This window comes from Callorhinus ursinus, unplaced genomic scaffold, assembly GCF_003265705.2.
Source record: "Callorhinus ursinus isolate GAN/ISIS: 27379988/994484 unplaced genomic scaffold, GSC_fseal_2.0 scaffold41, whole genome shotgun sequence".
Taxonomy (NCBI): Eukaryota; Metazoa; Chordata; class Mammalia; order Carnivora; family Otariidae; genus Callorhinus; species Callorhinus ursinus.
The window spans coordinates 7,163,723-7,177,844 of NW_027397103.1; the positions used below are offsets into that span (position 1 = coordinate 7,163,723).

At 56.9% G+C, this 14,122-nt stretch overlaps 1 protein-coding gene and 1 long non-coding RNA gene across 2 annotated transcripts in view; one reads left to right on the top strand and one right to left on the bottom strand.

Moving 5' to 3' along the window:
- Positions 1–8,331: 8,331 nt before the first annotated feature.
- Positions 8,332–13,323, bottom strand: LOC141370639 (uncharacterized). Its single transcript, XR_012374848.1, has 3 exons — positions 13,200–13,323; positions 9,585–9,675; positions 8,332–9,318 (listed from the first exon to the last, which is right to left on the bottom strand). It is a non-coding gene; the product is annotated as an uncharacterized lncRNA (long non-coding RNA).
- Positions 12,030–14,122, top strand: part of TBX5 (T-box transcription factor 5) — a 44,788-nt gene continuing 42,695 nt past the window's right edge. Inside the window, exon 1 of the mRNA XM_025889840.2 lies at positions 12,030–12,610. The gene's annotated coding sequence lies outside the window, so the exon portion shown is untranslated. The remainder of the gene's footprint in view (positions 12,611–14,122) is intronic.

Genomic DNA, 14,122 nt, shown 5'->3' on the forward strand with positions numbered 1-14,122 from the left:
TCCTGGGACCAGATAGAAGGGTGGACAAAAGGAAAGTCCAGAGGACAAGGGAGGGGGGTATTCAGGGAGGGGGGGCACTTGGGAGGGAGGAAGAGAGGAAGCATTTCAGGGCTTCAAGCCTCAGAAAGCCAAAACTATGCTGTGGGTTTTATGCCCCCTTCCAAACTTATCACTGTTCAGACTTCAATCCTTAGATTGTTGCATGGAGCAGGTAGTCCTGTGCCCTTCAGTGTTTCCTTATATATGTTCTGTGTCTCCACATCTTTGACTCTGAGTCCATCTGTTTATTACTTTCACATCCTTTATTCAACAAGTATTTATCTAGCATCGACTTATGTGAATGGGATGGGTGCCATGATCTCTGTCCTCAGCAGCTGAGAGTCTGAGGTGAAGACAGATAATAAACAAGCACATAACAAAAATGATAGGAAGCACGACCATGAGGAAAGCTGGGGAGGGGCAGAGGGAGTAGAATGTGCAAAGGCCCTGGGGTGAGAACAAATGTTGGTGCAAATGAGAAACAGAGAGGAAGGTGGATGGAATGTGGAGGCAGAAATGGGGCCAGGAGACGAGGTGAGAGGGGTGGGCGGGGGCCAGTTCATACAAAGCCTTAAGTATATGAGAAGGAGTTGGGATTCTATCATAAGACTTTTGAGGTGCCATTTGGAAGGCTGTAAGCAGGGATGGGACGTGACCTAAGACCTCATTTTTGCTCAGAGGCGGGTAGCTCAGGGGTAGGTAGCTCACTCTTGGGGCTGCACCAGGCCAGTGGGTGGAAGGGTTGTGGGGGCAGTGTGAGGGTGCCCTATAATCTCTCAGTATGAGCGGCTCTGTGGGCAGAAGACGGGGGTCCCAGTCACAGCTCTGCTCCAAAATCCTGAGGAGCTTTGGCAATTCCCTTTCTGATCTCAGCACCTCTAGACCTCAGTCTCCCCACACGTAAAATGAGAGCTGGACTAGTTAGTGCTCAGGGCCCACTATAGGGTTCCCTCCCTCTGGGACAGGTCTGTGTCAAAGCCCCGGGGCCTCAACAGGGGTTGACGGGGGGCTGGGAACGAGGAGGGCTGGACGTTGAGTTTTTATCTAGAGTTGGGCTTCTCCCTTGCCTGCTGTAAAACCTGCATGGCCTTCTTTCTCCTGAACTGGTATTGTCCAGCCTAGGCAAGGGGGGAACTGTTGAATCAAGGGGTCTGTCCAGAGGAACCTCACCGGGCCTTGGAGAATGATCCCTGGTGGTGCCCGTCCAAGTACTTCTCCCGGGCTGGGGGCGGCCTCCAGGTGCTCCTGTGTGCATGACCACAGCAGAGGCGACGTGAGGGTCCAGGCTGAGGGGGAATGTGGGGTGGACTGCAGACGTGAGGACGGAGCGTGAATCATGAATGCACAGATGTGAATGTAACTGTGTGTGGGAGCGTGCGTGCGTCTGCACACGGGCTGGTGTGTGTGACTCGGGGTGGTGGGGGTGTGGCTGACCGTGGGCTGGTGTGACAGTTTATGATCGTATGTGTGGCTGAATCCATGTCCACACACGTGTGTGACCACGATTGTGTGTTTGTGTGATGTAGCTGTGTCCTGGTGTGCCAGTGAATAGGAGATTCTGTGTGTGTGTGTGTGTGTGTGTGTGTGTGTGTGTGTGATGGAAACAGGAGTGTATTTGTGGATATTTGCCTGTGTGAGGTTGCATGAGACTGAGAACAGGTGTGTGTGTGTGTGTGTGTGTGTGCCCGCGCGCGTGCACTGGCTGGCTGTGCACGACTGTGTGTGCTCTAAGTGACTCCCAAATGGCCAGGCCCAGGGCATCTTACGGCCTGACCTCTTGAAGACAGAGTGTCCTGCCAGCCGCGTCCGCGAGGGGCGGGCTCAGGGTAGCCGGCTTCCTCCCAGCACCAGGGGACACAAGTGGCTGAGGCCAGAGACCCGCGTTCAGGGGGCACGAGGGGCTGGGACAGGGCCTGGCTCAGCAGCCCAGGTAAGCGCCGTGCCCCCTCCCCGGCTCCAGAAGGATTTCTGCAAGCTGCCTTGCCACCCCTTCAGCCTTGCCCTGGCGTCTGTCTGTCTGTCTGCGGGGGCCACAGGGAGCAGCAGATCCATCAGGGAGGGGGGAGCCCACCAGGCCCCTGGACCTGGGGGACAAGGTCAAAGGCTGCCTGGAGTGAGGCACTGGGGGGCAGCCGGGCCGCAGCACCGGATCCCTTGGGAACTGACTTCCAACAAGTAAACACGGTTAGGATTTAGAGTCAACTCTGTCCCTCCAGGATTGGGGAGGGCCCTGGGGCCCTGGAGGTGTGCCCAGGGAGTGTGTGCCCTGGTAGGGGGGCATGATGGGCCCTGGGGGGGTGAGGTGTGCTTGTGTGTTAGCCCCCCGCCCCACATGCTTAGCTCTGCCTGCAGAGGAAGAAACGGGGCTCCGCTGACTGTCCACGTGTGTATCGGGGTCCACTTCTTGCACCTGATATTTCCAACCTGCCGAAGGTGTGGGGCTTCCCCTGAGTGCAGTGTGGGCGGGCAGGGGGCTTCATTAACGACATGGGCCCCTCCACTCCCAGGCACCTCTCACCCAGTTCCCAGGAAGTGAGTGTGGAATTTGTTTCCAAATATAGACTCTGGTGGCCCAGCCGCCTGTGGACAGCCCTTCTGGCATCCCGGGTGAATGGCAGGACTTCAGCTGCCTTCCAGGGGGCCCAGGCCTGCAGGCCTCCACTTGGAGCTGAGGTAAAAATAATAATCATAAAAGTGGTCAATAAAAATGGAGGGGAGCTGAACGCTGGGTTATGAGCCCAGGACACCACTTGACCTGTGGTGATGTTTGGCTGGTGGCTGCCCTGCAGGGGACACACACACAGAGCCTTACACACCCACACCCACACAGGTTGGCACCGCACACACTCGGGCGTGTGCACCGCGGACTCACAGGGGTTTTTGTGTAAGGAAGTACACAGAAAAAAATATATATCAAAGAAGGACACAATGACATACACACACACACAAACTAACATGATGGCAGAAAGACACACGGTTTCTCCACGAATGACACGCGGTCACGCAGAGAGACTCAGGGATAATGTCATATTCAGTCATACAGAAGAGACATACGGCCCATGGCTCCAGGCAGAGAGCAGTCCCTCCAGCTTTGTTACAAAAGATGCAGCTTGGGAAGGAGGCTGGGGATGCAGCAGGATCCACCCTTGCCTGTGCTCTGATTCAGGAGTTCTGGGGTCTGGGACTCACTAAGATGCACCAGGAGCCAGCACGTGGGGCCCTCGGGGAAGCTGGTGTTTGAGAGGTCTGGGAGGAACCCCAGAACAAGCCAGCTTGGTGTTGTCTTGCCAGCAACCAGAGGGAGAGGGGGTGGGAGATGGCGGGGAGGTGTCTGGAGAGGTGGCAGCCTCCCAGGGAGCGCATTTTGCATGGGGGTGGGAAGAATCATTCCCTGGAAGGCCAGGCTGGCCGGGCTGGCCCAGAAGGAAGGCTGGCGGGTCTGGGTGGAGGGAACTGAAGAGGGGCTGCTGGAGAGTGGGGACCCCTTGGACCTCCCTTTGGGTGCTCCTCTCAGGCTTTGGATCTCAGAGTTCCCACCTTCGAAAGAAGTCCTTCCCTTCCTAACTAGTGGCAGCCAGCGCTGCGCCAGGGGCTGGCCTGCGAGGAGTATGGGCAGGGGCAAACAGGGAGCAAGAAAAAGGGTCTGGAAGCGGGAAAGTGAAAGGCCACACGTGGGGAGGCCTCAGGACCAACATCAGGCCTCTGGGTTCCAGGATCTTGAGCTCCTAAAAGGCTTGGGACCTTCCTGAGACCCACCAATGGGACCTGGAGGCCATGGAATCCATACACACCCTGAAGCCCAGTGGGTCTGGGTTGGCGCAAAGACAGAAGGGTCACCCTGAGAGCTGAGTATCTGGGAGGGGAACACTGGGGACCCACAGATTTCGGCCTCTGTGCCTCCAAGGGGGGCGCCCTCAGCAGGCTGAGCCCATAGCTACCTGTGGGGAGTGGCCGGGGTTCCCTTTCAGGCCCTCCCTAAAGGTGCAGACCCTAAGGAATGGCAAGGAGCTGGGTGCATTTCAGCAGAGGCTGCGTGATCCGGGCAAGTCTTCACCCTCTCTGAGCCTAATTATTTGTTTTTAAAAAATGCAGCCAGGGGCATCTCCTCCCCGCCTGCCCTGTATCCCAACCCCATTTCCTTCCTGCCAGGGAATAGCGTGTACTGGGGTTGAGGCTGTGAAGAATATAGGCCAAGGTTTGGGTACAGAACACCTGAGGCTTAGAGTGGGGAATGTCAGCACCTCTACGTCCTCTCTCGCATCTTGCTAAGTTCTCCTGAATCTGGCTCCACATGCCCACACAGGCCCTCTTCTGCTTCCTCAGTGGGAATGAGAGGAGGGGATGGAGACAGAGAGATCTGAGCCCTTACTCCAATTGCTAAGTCTCCAGCAACAGCTTCCATTTGACTGTATGCGCTTTTAGATGCTTAAAATGTGCCCATTGCACTCACCCAATTTAACAGACCTCCTCCCATCCCCCTTCCCTTCCCTGGCTTGATAGAGAAGCCTTGTCGAGTGTAAGAGTCACTCCTGACTTCTGGAGTCAGACTGCCTGGGTTCAAATCCCACCAGAGGGTGACTGTGGCCAGAGCCCCAGGAGCCCACCTCCTCATTGAGCTATTGAGAGCTAGATGAATGAGTGAAACCATGTTCCCACAGCTCCTGGCCTGCAGTAAATGGTACCTATTACCGCACCTCAAATGCTAGCAGATTTTTGAGCCTGGAATATCCACATTTCTCTCTTCATGGCTGTAGAGACTCAAGCAGGACTCTTCTGAAAATATTAATGGAAAATGCTGGGAAGGAAAGACGATGGGGCTGCCTCTGCTGGTTGCCTGGGGCTCAGATTGGAAAGGCGTGGATGGGGACAGTGCAAGCCAGCCTGGAGCTTTGGGGGACATTAGATGCCCCAGTGGAAGCTGAGGGAGAGGAGTTTTGTCCTTCCTGACCAGCCTGGAGATGGACGGTGTCCCCTGCAGAGAGTGAAACAAGAGGGGAGGACCCCAGAGGAGGAGTCGCCCCAAACCCCAAACCTGCAGCCACGGGTCTCTGCCCGCACACAGGTCTGCACCCCTTCTCTCTGAGGCCCTCTCTTTCGGGCTCCCTCGATGGCCTCTAAGCTGGTCAGTGACCCGGCTCTTTCCAACCTTGCTGCCTCCAAAATGGAAACAGAAAAGTCGGCCTGTGTTATGCACTGCCCACCCCCAGAAAAAAGAGGGGGCATTTCGCCCTGCAGGTTCAAGAAGCAAGCAGTGGAACCCCAACATACAATTTTAATGTTGTTTGTATTACACCCACAATGGAAAATGTTTTCTCTAAAAGGCGTATAATGTATTCTTTCTCTCTGTAAGGCCTTGCAGACGTGAAAGTCACAATTTCGAGTTCCTGACTTTCCTCGTTCCATTTAGAAGTTAATCCAGGCAGGCAAAAGGGTTGCTTGGACTGCCGCAGGGAGCCTCGCGAGCGGATTGGGGTGAATACTATGTGTGAAGAGACCCAGCACTCCTTGAGTCCCAGGTCCCTGGCTGAGATTTCGGGGTACGGGCTTGGGTGAAAGCATCCCGCCCGCCCGCCCCGCCTGAGCACGCGGCCCCGAGGTCACGGCCGGCAGCTCCAAACGGGGGCTTTTGCTCCAGACCCGAACCCACCCGGCAGAGATGGCACTAAATCTCGATTTTCTCCTACGTTTCAAAAAGGCGGGGAGTTTGTCAGTCCCTGCCGGGTTGAACCCACGCGGGAGGCTCGGGAAAGCCCAGAGCGACAGGAGGAAGTAGAGCCTTGCAAGCCTCGGAACTCGCGGCGAAAGCACGATGGTCCTGCGGGCGCCGCATTGTTGCCGAGCGTTCGACGGGAACTCCTGGGCTGCCATGGTGACCAGGAAACCAAGGGCCCCTGCGGAACCGGTCGCCCGAGAACTCTTCTTTGCCACCCCCGTCAGGGGCACCCCCCACAAGCCTTGGTCAGTTTCACCCCCCAGGGTTTTCCGGGTGCGATTGTGCACGGCAGCTGGGCGTCTGGGGTCCCCGCTTCCGGGACCCTTCCGTCGGGGCTGCCCCCAAAGGCCAGAAACCCAGCACCCGGAGACCACGGGGTCTGGGGTTGGGGGGGAAGGGAGGGGACCCGCTGCGGCGCTCGAGGCCCCGGGCTGAAAGGGAAGAAAAATTAGAGGTCTTGACCAAGCAATCGTTTTGGTGACGGATCCTTCCAGTTTGGGGTCTGGCGGCCCTCGTCACCCGCACCCCCACACGCGTCCCTTCACCTCTTCAAGGTCATTACTAGAGTTCTCACTCGCAGCTCCGAGCGGGGAGGCCGCTGCGTCCTCTCCACCCCCACTTCCCTGCACCCGAGCAGGGCTCCTCCCGCGGCTGGGGCCTGGAGCCGTCCTGGCAAGTTTCTTCCCGAAAGAGAGAAGCAAGGGATGCGGGGCGGAGCCGTGCAGATTAAGCTAGCTATTCAGCGTCAGTATCCGAGCTTTTCAGGTTCTCTAGACCCAGGCAGGTCCAAGTCCGAGAGCTTGGTCAGACCTTAGGAATTTCCAAAATCACTGGCCTGGCTCGTTTTGGCTATAAAGTCAATGTTACCTTGAATCATATCTTGACTAGGAGGTATCAAGCTGAACTTTCTTAAAGGGGGGTGGGGGGGGAGGACTGTCACCACTCCTACCCCCTTTGTTTGCTTTGTTGCAAACAGTCCACCTCCGAACTCCCTGCAGCACAGACAGGAACCGTGTCCCTTTCCCCTTAAAGAAAGTGCTTTATGAAACATCGGATTGGGTTCTCTCCGGTGTGGACGTCTTGCTCTGTGAGGCCCAGGCTGGCTGGAAGGAGGCCCACGGGCAGCCAGAACTGGAGTCGCGGTTTCGTCTCTGGTTTTGAATCCGGCCCTTTGAGCAAGCTTAACACGTGTGGATTTAATTTCCCTTTCTTTCTCGCTTTCTTTTCTCCCCCCCCCCGCACCCCTTGTGAGGGAACAAGAAAAATAGTCTGCCGTGTCGACAGCGCGACACCGTTCCCTTTGCCAAAGAAAATTTGTCTTTCCAGAGCCCCGGAGAGCAGTGGGTTCCCAAATTTCCACTGCACCCTTCAGTTGAGGGAGGGGGTACCCAGACAGGCTCTCGGCCAGACCGGGAGGTATTAGCCGGGGTCTCCATTGTACTGGGTCAGAGCCCTGGAATTCAGTATATTTTCCCCACATCTTTTGGGAGCTGTGGGGACAGGCTGACTACACGGGAGGCCTTTCTGTGGGTTCTGGGCTGCAGAGAAGGTTGGAGTGCTCAGGCTCAGTGCAGCCCATGGGGTAGGAGGTAGCTCCAGGTTCCCTCTCAGTTCAAGACCCTCACCCTTCTCCTCCACGGAGGACTCCCTAAATTGGAGAGGCAAAAACAGAGATGTTCCTTTGCATCCTGAGCCCTGCTCCCTTACCACCTTCCCTGCTCTTGGGGCATTTGCGAAGCTCTAGCCTTGAGATCTCAGCTGGGCCTCTAGAATGATGCTCCCACTTGCATTTCTCATTTTATTACCCTGATGGGGGGGTACCTCATCCGCCAAACTTGGGGGAGTGGGGAGGAATGTTTCCAAAGCACAGGGAAGAACACCAATGTGAACGAGAACAGTAGCAATAATAATTCTCGGTGAAAATACTGGAGGAGAATATTGGATATTAAAATAATAGCAATAGCCAGTATTCTTCCCAGATGCTTCCGGTCTGAAGGGAAGAAACTAGGAATGGACTAAAACATTGGGAAGGGAGATACCATCGTCCTGGAAAAAAAAAAAATAACAGAGCCAGATTTAACTAGGCAGGAGGGGAAGTGACCCCCTGAGAAACGAGGGAATTTCTCTCCCTTAGTCTGACTCCCTCTTTTGCAAAAGGAGTTGGTCCAAGGTTGGTCATATCTATTGTTATAATTCTTATTCATTTTCCCAGGCCCTTCTGCTCTTCTCCCTACTTGTTGGCCTCCAGGAGAGACCCGAGTCAGGCAGGGATGCATTGGAGAAGAAACGGAAAAGAGGGTGTCTTCTGAAGCCAGTTCTTTTTTAGGGAGGAAAGAAAGAAGGTGGTTTGGGACTCGACTTTCTCAAAAACAGAGGCCAGAGTGAAGATCAACAGTGGTCTCCACTTGCTTTTGCCTGGTTTTGTTTTGGACTTTTTAAGTGGGAACCTCTATTCTACCCACGGTGATATTAAAATCAGGGCCGGAATTTTGCACAACGAGGAAAATGCGTTGCGGGGGGGGGGGGGCGGCAAACGCAGCTGGGAGCAGGTCGCGGAAAGCGGCGATCCACCCTGAGAAGGAGGGGAGGCTGCATGTTGCGGCCTCGCTCTGGAACTTACTGCCCAATGACTGGGGTAAAGAATGGAGGTGCTCAACACTGGTGGAGGTCTTTAATTTATTCGGCCCGTGGTCTGGCCTCCTCCGGAGCGTCCGGAACAGCGGGTATGGGAAGCTGAGGCTTCGGAATCCTCTGCGAGCGGGTCCGGGGGGGTGGCGGGGCCCGCGCCGGGGATGCGAGAGAAGGGAGCCAAACGGAAAGGAACTCGCCCCGCTCGGAGTTTCGCCTTCCCCTTCCAGCTCCGGCGGGGCCCAGGCCTCCGTTTCCGGCCCACCTCGGCCCAGAGGTCAAACGGGAACCCATCTCGAGGCCTCCGGCGAAGGATTTCGGCTTGCACTCTTGGCGTCTGGGAGCCAACGCTGCGCCCAACGGGCCTCGGATCAGGGAAAAGATAATTGTTAATAACTTGGGAAACGAAAGAGAATTGGGGGCAATCGCCGCGGCCTGGCCGGGCGGAGGGACTTGGGTCCTGCTTGCTGGAAGCCCCAGAGTCTGAGGCCCGGCTGGCCCGGGCGCCCGCGTCCGGCGCTGGAAACCTCTGCCCTTACTCCCCGCGGGCCTGACCTTGGCTCCTGGGGCTGCTCGGTCGGCTGCATTTCTGACTTTCCGCGGCCGCTCAGGTCCCAGACGGCCCGGGCCCGGAGCCAGGCCCTGCTTCGGAAAGCCCTGGGGGTTAGGGGCGAGCGAAACCCGGGATGGAACCCCGAAGCTCGGGGCAAGGCCAGATTCCGACGACCGCTTCCCTCTCTGCCCCTTGGCGGGGAGCTTACCCTTGCGGAAGGCCCGGCGCTCGCTTGCTCAGTCCCAGGCAGGCCTAGCTCTTCCCCCGCAGTACGTTTTCGCAACTGCACCCAGCGCGTTCCCAGCTGCGCGCAAAAGCTCGAGCGCATCCGCCACGGGGCGCTTAGAAGTTATGCCCATTGGTGAGACCAAAAATAATGCCAATCCTTATTGCAAAACAAAATAGAGCGTCTCACACCCAGTGCAGCTCCGGTCGCTGTACTTTTTCTCTGCAGAAATCACCCCCTCTACCCCCACCCCACCACCCACTCGCACCCCGCCCCGGCCAGGCCAAGCTGGGACGAGTTGCATCCCCGGACTTAGCTAGAGGAGCTCTCGCAGAAAGGACTTTTTCTCAGCAAGAACATTGCGGACGCCTGTCTTTCTTCCACGCCTCGATCTCATTTCCCCTGCGCGATAACCCGGTAATTACTTCTATGCAGGTCTGCAAGCCGGCGCTGACTTATCGCGTCCCAAACAGAACCAGCTGGAGCGGCGCCTCTATATTCGTTTGCCGAGAGCTCCTCCTCGGAAAAAATTAATTTTTTTAAATAATAAAAGGACTCTCGTGCCTCCTCCAAGGGTCCTCGGTCCACCCCGGAACAATTTGATTTCTTCCCAATCGTGGGCCGACGTGGGCTCCTACCTCCCTTCGCCAGGAGCCCCCCTCCCCCTCCCTAAGAAAATCGATATTGGCTCTATTTGTTGCCTGATGTTCGCCACCCCCATTTCCCCAGAGAGCGCTGGGTTTGTTTATTTCTTTATTTATTCCCGTGGCCGAGACGTCTGGGACTTGGGGCTGCGCAGACCCGGGGCTGATAGGCGAAGACCGACAGAAATTAACCTCCCGCCGTTGCCCCCCAGTCGAGCGTGATAGCGCGCGGGCCGGTTGCGTGACTTGTGACGTCTCCAAGTCCTATAGGTGCAGCGGCTGGTGAGATAGTCGGTATCGCTTGGTTGCCTCTTTATTTTATTGGGGTACGCCTGGTAATAAATAGTAATATTTAATTTGTCGAAGACCACAAACCAGCCTCGAGCTGGGAGGTACATACTACTCTTGACAGAGGTTGGAAGAAGGCTTGGCCTAAAAGGGGTCTCTTTGGGGGGCCCTTGGCAAACTCTTCACTTGAACCCCCACTCCCGCGCAAGGCACCACCGCTGGCTTCTGCGTTGGAAAGAAGAGGTGGGATTTTTGGAGGTGAGTGTCCCCCACAGCTATGGGGGAGGGATAGGTTTCGCTCGGCACTTGGCCTGGCAAAGACCCCCTGGCTTCCCCGCCCCAACTCGGCCCTGCTGAATACCCCCTCCCAGAGATGCTGTTTTTCACGGTGGAAATAAGAATGCACTCTTTTTGCATTTTGCCTTGGAGTGTCACCTGGCAGGAATAGATTCCCGCTGGAGGTTTCAAAATCCCAGTTTCGCTTGGGGTCCAGCACAGCCTGCACTCCACAGACCAAGTGAATCTGGCCAGGCCGTTACTTGGGGGAGTTCAGATTTGCCCTCCCGGGAGGGGCCTGCAAATTATTTATGGGAATTTATTTTATCCGCAAATCTCAGAGAGTTTAAAGGGATTGGAGAAGTCTTTCTGGATTTCCCCTTCCTTTTGCCAGAGATGCAGAGATTCAAGCTCATCCTGAAGCCATGTTTGTTTCCAGTCTTTGGCCCGGGGTCACCTCCTTAGCAAGCCCAAAGCCCTCTGAGCTGACATTCTGGAAGGGTGAGGGTGTTTTCACACAAATAAATAAACTGCTGTGGTGAAAGGTTGTTTGCAAACAAACCTGGAAGGTGGAGTGAGAACTGTAGCCGACAGCTGGGCTTGCTTTCCTCCCCCTGGTCGCCCCACTTTTAGGGATGGATGGTCCGCTTTGTAATTTTGCAAGGGGTGTGTTACACCCAGCCCGCTGCTGATCTCCAGCGCATTTCTCCTCTCTCCATCCCTCTCCCCAGACCTTGGCCTGCAGGCCCAAGTCTCTAGTCAGAGCCCCAGAAAAGAATAAGGTGAGGCGGTAAGGGAGGCAAGGGGGGAAACGGAAGGGAACCCTGACATTTATTCCAAGCACCAATACTTGGTGCTCCAAACTGGGTCTGCTCAGGCTAAGACCTACTCACTGTGTTTACGCTTCTATTGACCTCTTCAACCTGCAAAATAATACATTTCAGAGAGGGGGAGGGCAGGAAGAGGGGCCCAGTGGAGATGAAAATCCCAGCCAGTCTCCCATGACTGTTTGATTATTTTAATAAAACTGGGTACCGCCTGGCGTACACCTCCAGCCAGGGAGGTCTGCTGGCCCTGGGGGTGGGAGCCCCCAGCAGTTTCTTGGCATCTTTGATCTGGGCCCCCATTCCAATGCACCTTCACCCTGCCTTCACCCTGGAGTCGCTGGGAGTCGGGGTGGTGAGTGGGGAGGGGGAGAGATGTCAGGGCGGCCGTCGGCGGCCAGCCGGGCCAGGCGGGGTCACGCAGCTCTGTCTTGAGGTCAGCGTTGGAGGGAGAACGTGGGCCAGGCTTTCAGAGGAGGCGCGGGGTGTGTGTGTGCAGCGGAATGCATTCAGACTCCGTTCTCTGCATGGCCGTGTCCCCAAGATTACTTCCCAGGCAGAAGCCGACCGGGTTTGCGATGATTTGTGCAGGATTTTTTGCAGCCACCGAGCCGAGCTCAGAGCAGCAGAGATGGATGAAGGTTGGGAAGGGGGTGGAGAGGAGGGGTGATCTCCAGGTCTGGGTTTGAGAGTAGTGCTGTGATTTGAGTGTTCGGGAAATCTAATGGAAAAGGTGGTTGGGGGAGGGAGTGAGAAGAGAGAGGGAGGGAGAGAGGGAAAGGGAGGGAGGGAGGCAGGGAGGGAGGGAGGGGGGGCGGGAAAGAGGCAGAGGCAGGCTGTGTGCAGTGGGAGCTAGTTGGATAGGCAATTTCGGTACTTTGTAAGCATCAAGGCAGCCCAACGTCACTGAGCTCAGCTGAGTCGGCTTGTATTTCTGAGAGAGAGAGAGAGAGAGAGAGAGAGACAGACAGACTCTCTTTCCTCGGATTCCAGAACTTTAACCCTGAAAGCGGCGCCCATAAAGGATCTTGACCATTCCCACAGCTCCCTCCCATCTCGCAGCTTCCCTTCCCCAGGGGTGCAAGTGAGGAGCAGGGTCCTGAGGTGTTATCGTTGAGGGTGCTCCGGGAGGCTGCTGCTTGCGTCCCTTGGAGCCCTTCTGGCGCCTGACAACTTGGAAGTCTTTAGGGAGAGCGAGCAAGCGAGCGCAAAGCGGAGGAGGTGTGTGTTGGAGGTGGGCAGTCGCTGCTGAGGCCCCAGCGGTGGGTGATCCTTTGGAGGCAGCGGTAGCCGCTAGTCTGGGCAAGCAGTCCCCGGCATAAGCCCCGGAGCCAGGATGCCCGCGCCCCCGCCTCGCCGCCGGCTTCCCTGCTAGGAGCAAGAAGGGATGTGGTGAATGCACCGGCTTCGCCCAGCGAGGTAACGGTCCCCGAAGATGGCCTGGGAGGCTCGGGAGGGAGCCCTCCGGCCGAGTGGGCTCCGGGAGGCGCGAAAGGCGGGACTGCAGCCCTGCCCGGGATTCTGCGGAGCCCGGCTTGCAGAGAGCTCCTGGCGTGTGGAGCCAGCCGGGGAGGCGTGCGGCCCGGAGCGGCGTGGAGGTTTGCAGGACGCGCGGCCTGGTTCTGTCAAACTGCATCTAGTTCGCCCCCCCCCCCACCCCGCCAGCCCCGAGCTGCCGCCGACCCCGACCGGGGTGCAGGATGCGATTGTCCCCGCGGCCGGCGGCGGAGGCGAGCACACGTGGGGGACACCAGCCCCGGGTTCTTTTGTTGCAAGCCGGTTGCGGTGGCTCCCAGCACCTCCTCTCCCGAACCCCGAGGGTGTGGTGAGGGAAGCTGCTTGGGAGTCGGGCCTCGAACGCCGTCCTCCTCGGCCCCGCTCTGGGTCTCCAGCCCCCGCAGCCCTGGGTGGGACCCAGCCTCTGGCTGAAGCGGCTGCTAAGCTTTGGGGGGCCATCCTTGGCGCTCCCTTCCCAGTCTCACCGGGTTTTGAGGGAGGAAATCCTTACTTGGAAACGTGGAGGAGATTGGAAAGCGATCAGAGCGAGAGGCAGGCTCCTCCGGGCTTGAACAGTTCCGCAGCTGTTATTTTTCGCTCCAAACTCCTAAGCCTGCAACCCGGGCCCTTCTACCCCTTGCGCCCAACCCAGGAGGCCGATCCAACGCCTGAAGACTAGAATATATCTGGGACCCATTAGATCCTCGCCGCCACCCTCCCCCGCCCCCCGCAAGCCTGGGCCTGCACTTCCAGCGAGCCAGGCCGGGCTGAAGCTCAGAGAAACTCCCCTCGGCCTGGCCGCTCGTCAAAATGCCGGTCCCGGGCTGGGGAGCCGAGGAAGCCGAGGTCGCCGGGAGAACGCACCGCCGGGGCAGGCGGCCGAGCGCTGGCCGCGGGCGCCCTGGAGCACGCCTCCCTGCGCACTGCCCCGCCGCCGCTTTCCTGCCCTTTCCGTTGGGCTACTTTTCTTTTTCTTTCTTTCTTTCTTTCTTTTTTTTTTTTTTTTTTACTGTTGCTAAAAGTTGGGGGGAAAGGGGGAGGACTTTTACTGTTGAAGGACTTTTAACTTTAAGGCCTGTAACTGATAAAGGATGAACGTGAATTCTCCTGCCGACCTGGTCTCTCGATCTGCAAAATCTTTCCCCACCTCTGTTTTTGGTTTTGCAAGAGGCGGGTTGTTGCAGACATTTTGCCTGCTGCGGAAAAATATGCCTGTTGCGAGTTTTAATAAACGGGGCTCTGATGTCCTTCTGTGAACGTGACGAAGAAAAACAATTCTCAAAAGGACACTAGGTTTTTGTTTTGTTTTTGGTTCGTACCCAATGGCTTCCAAAAATACCCAGGCCTTATCTTTATTGGCTCTTCCAGAAGTCCAGACAAATTTGACCGGCAGCTGGCTTATCATGGGGGAGGCTGCGCAGGGGAGATGTGGGC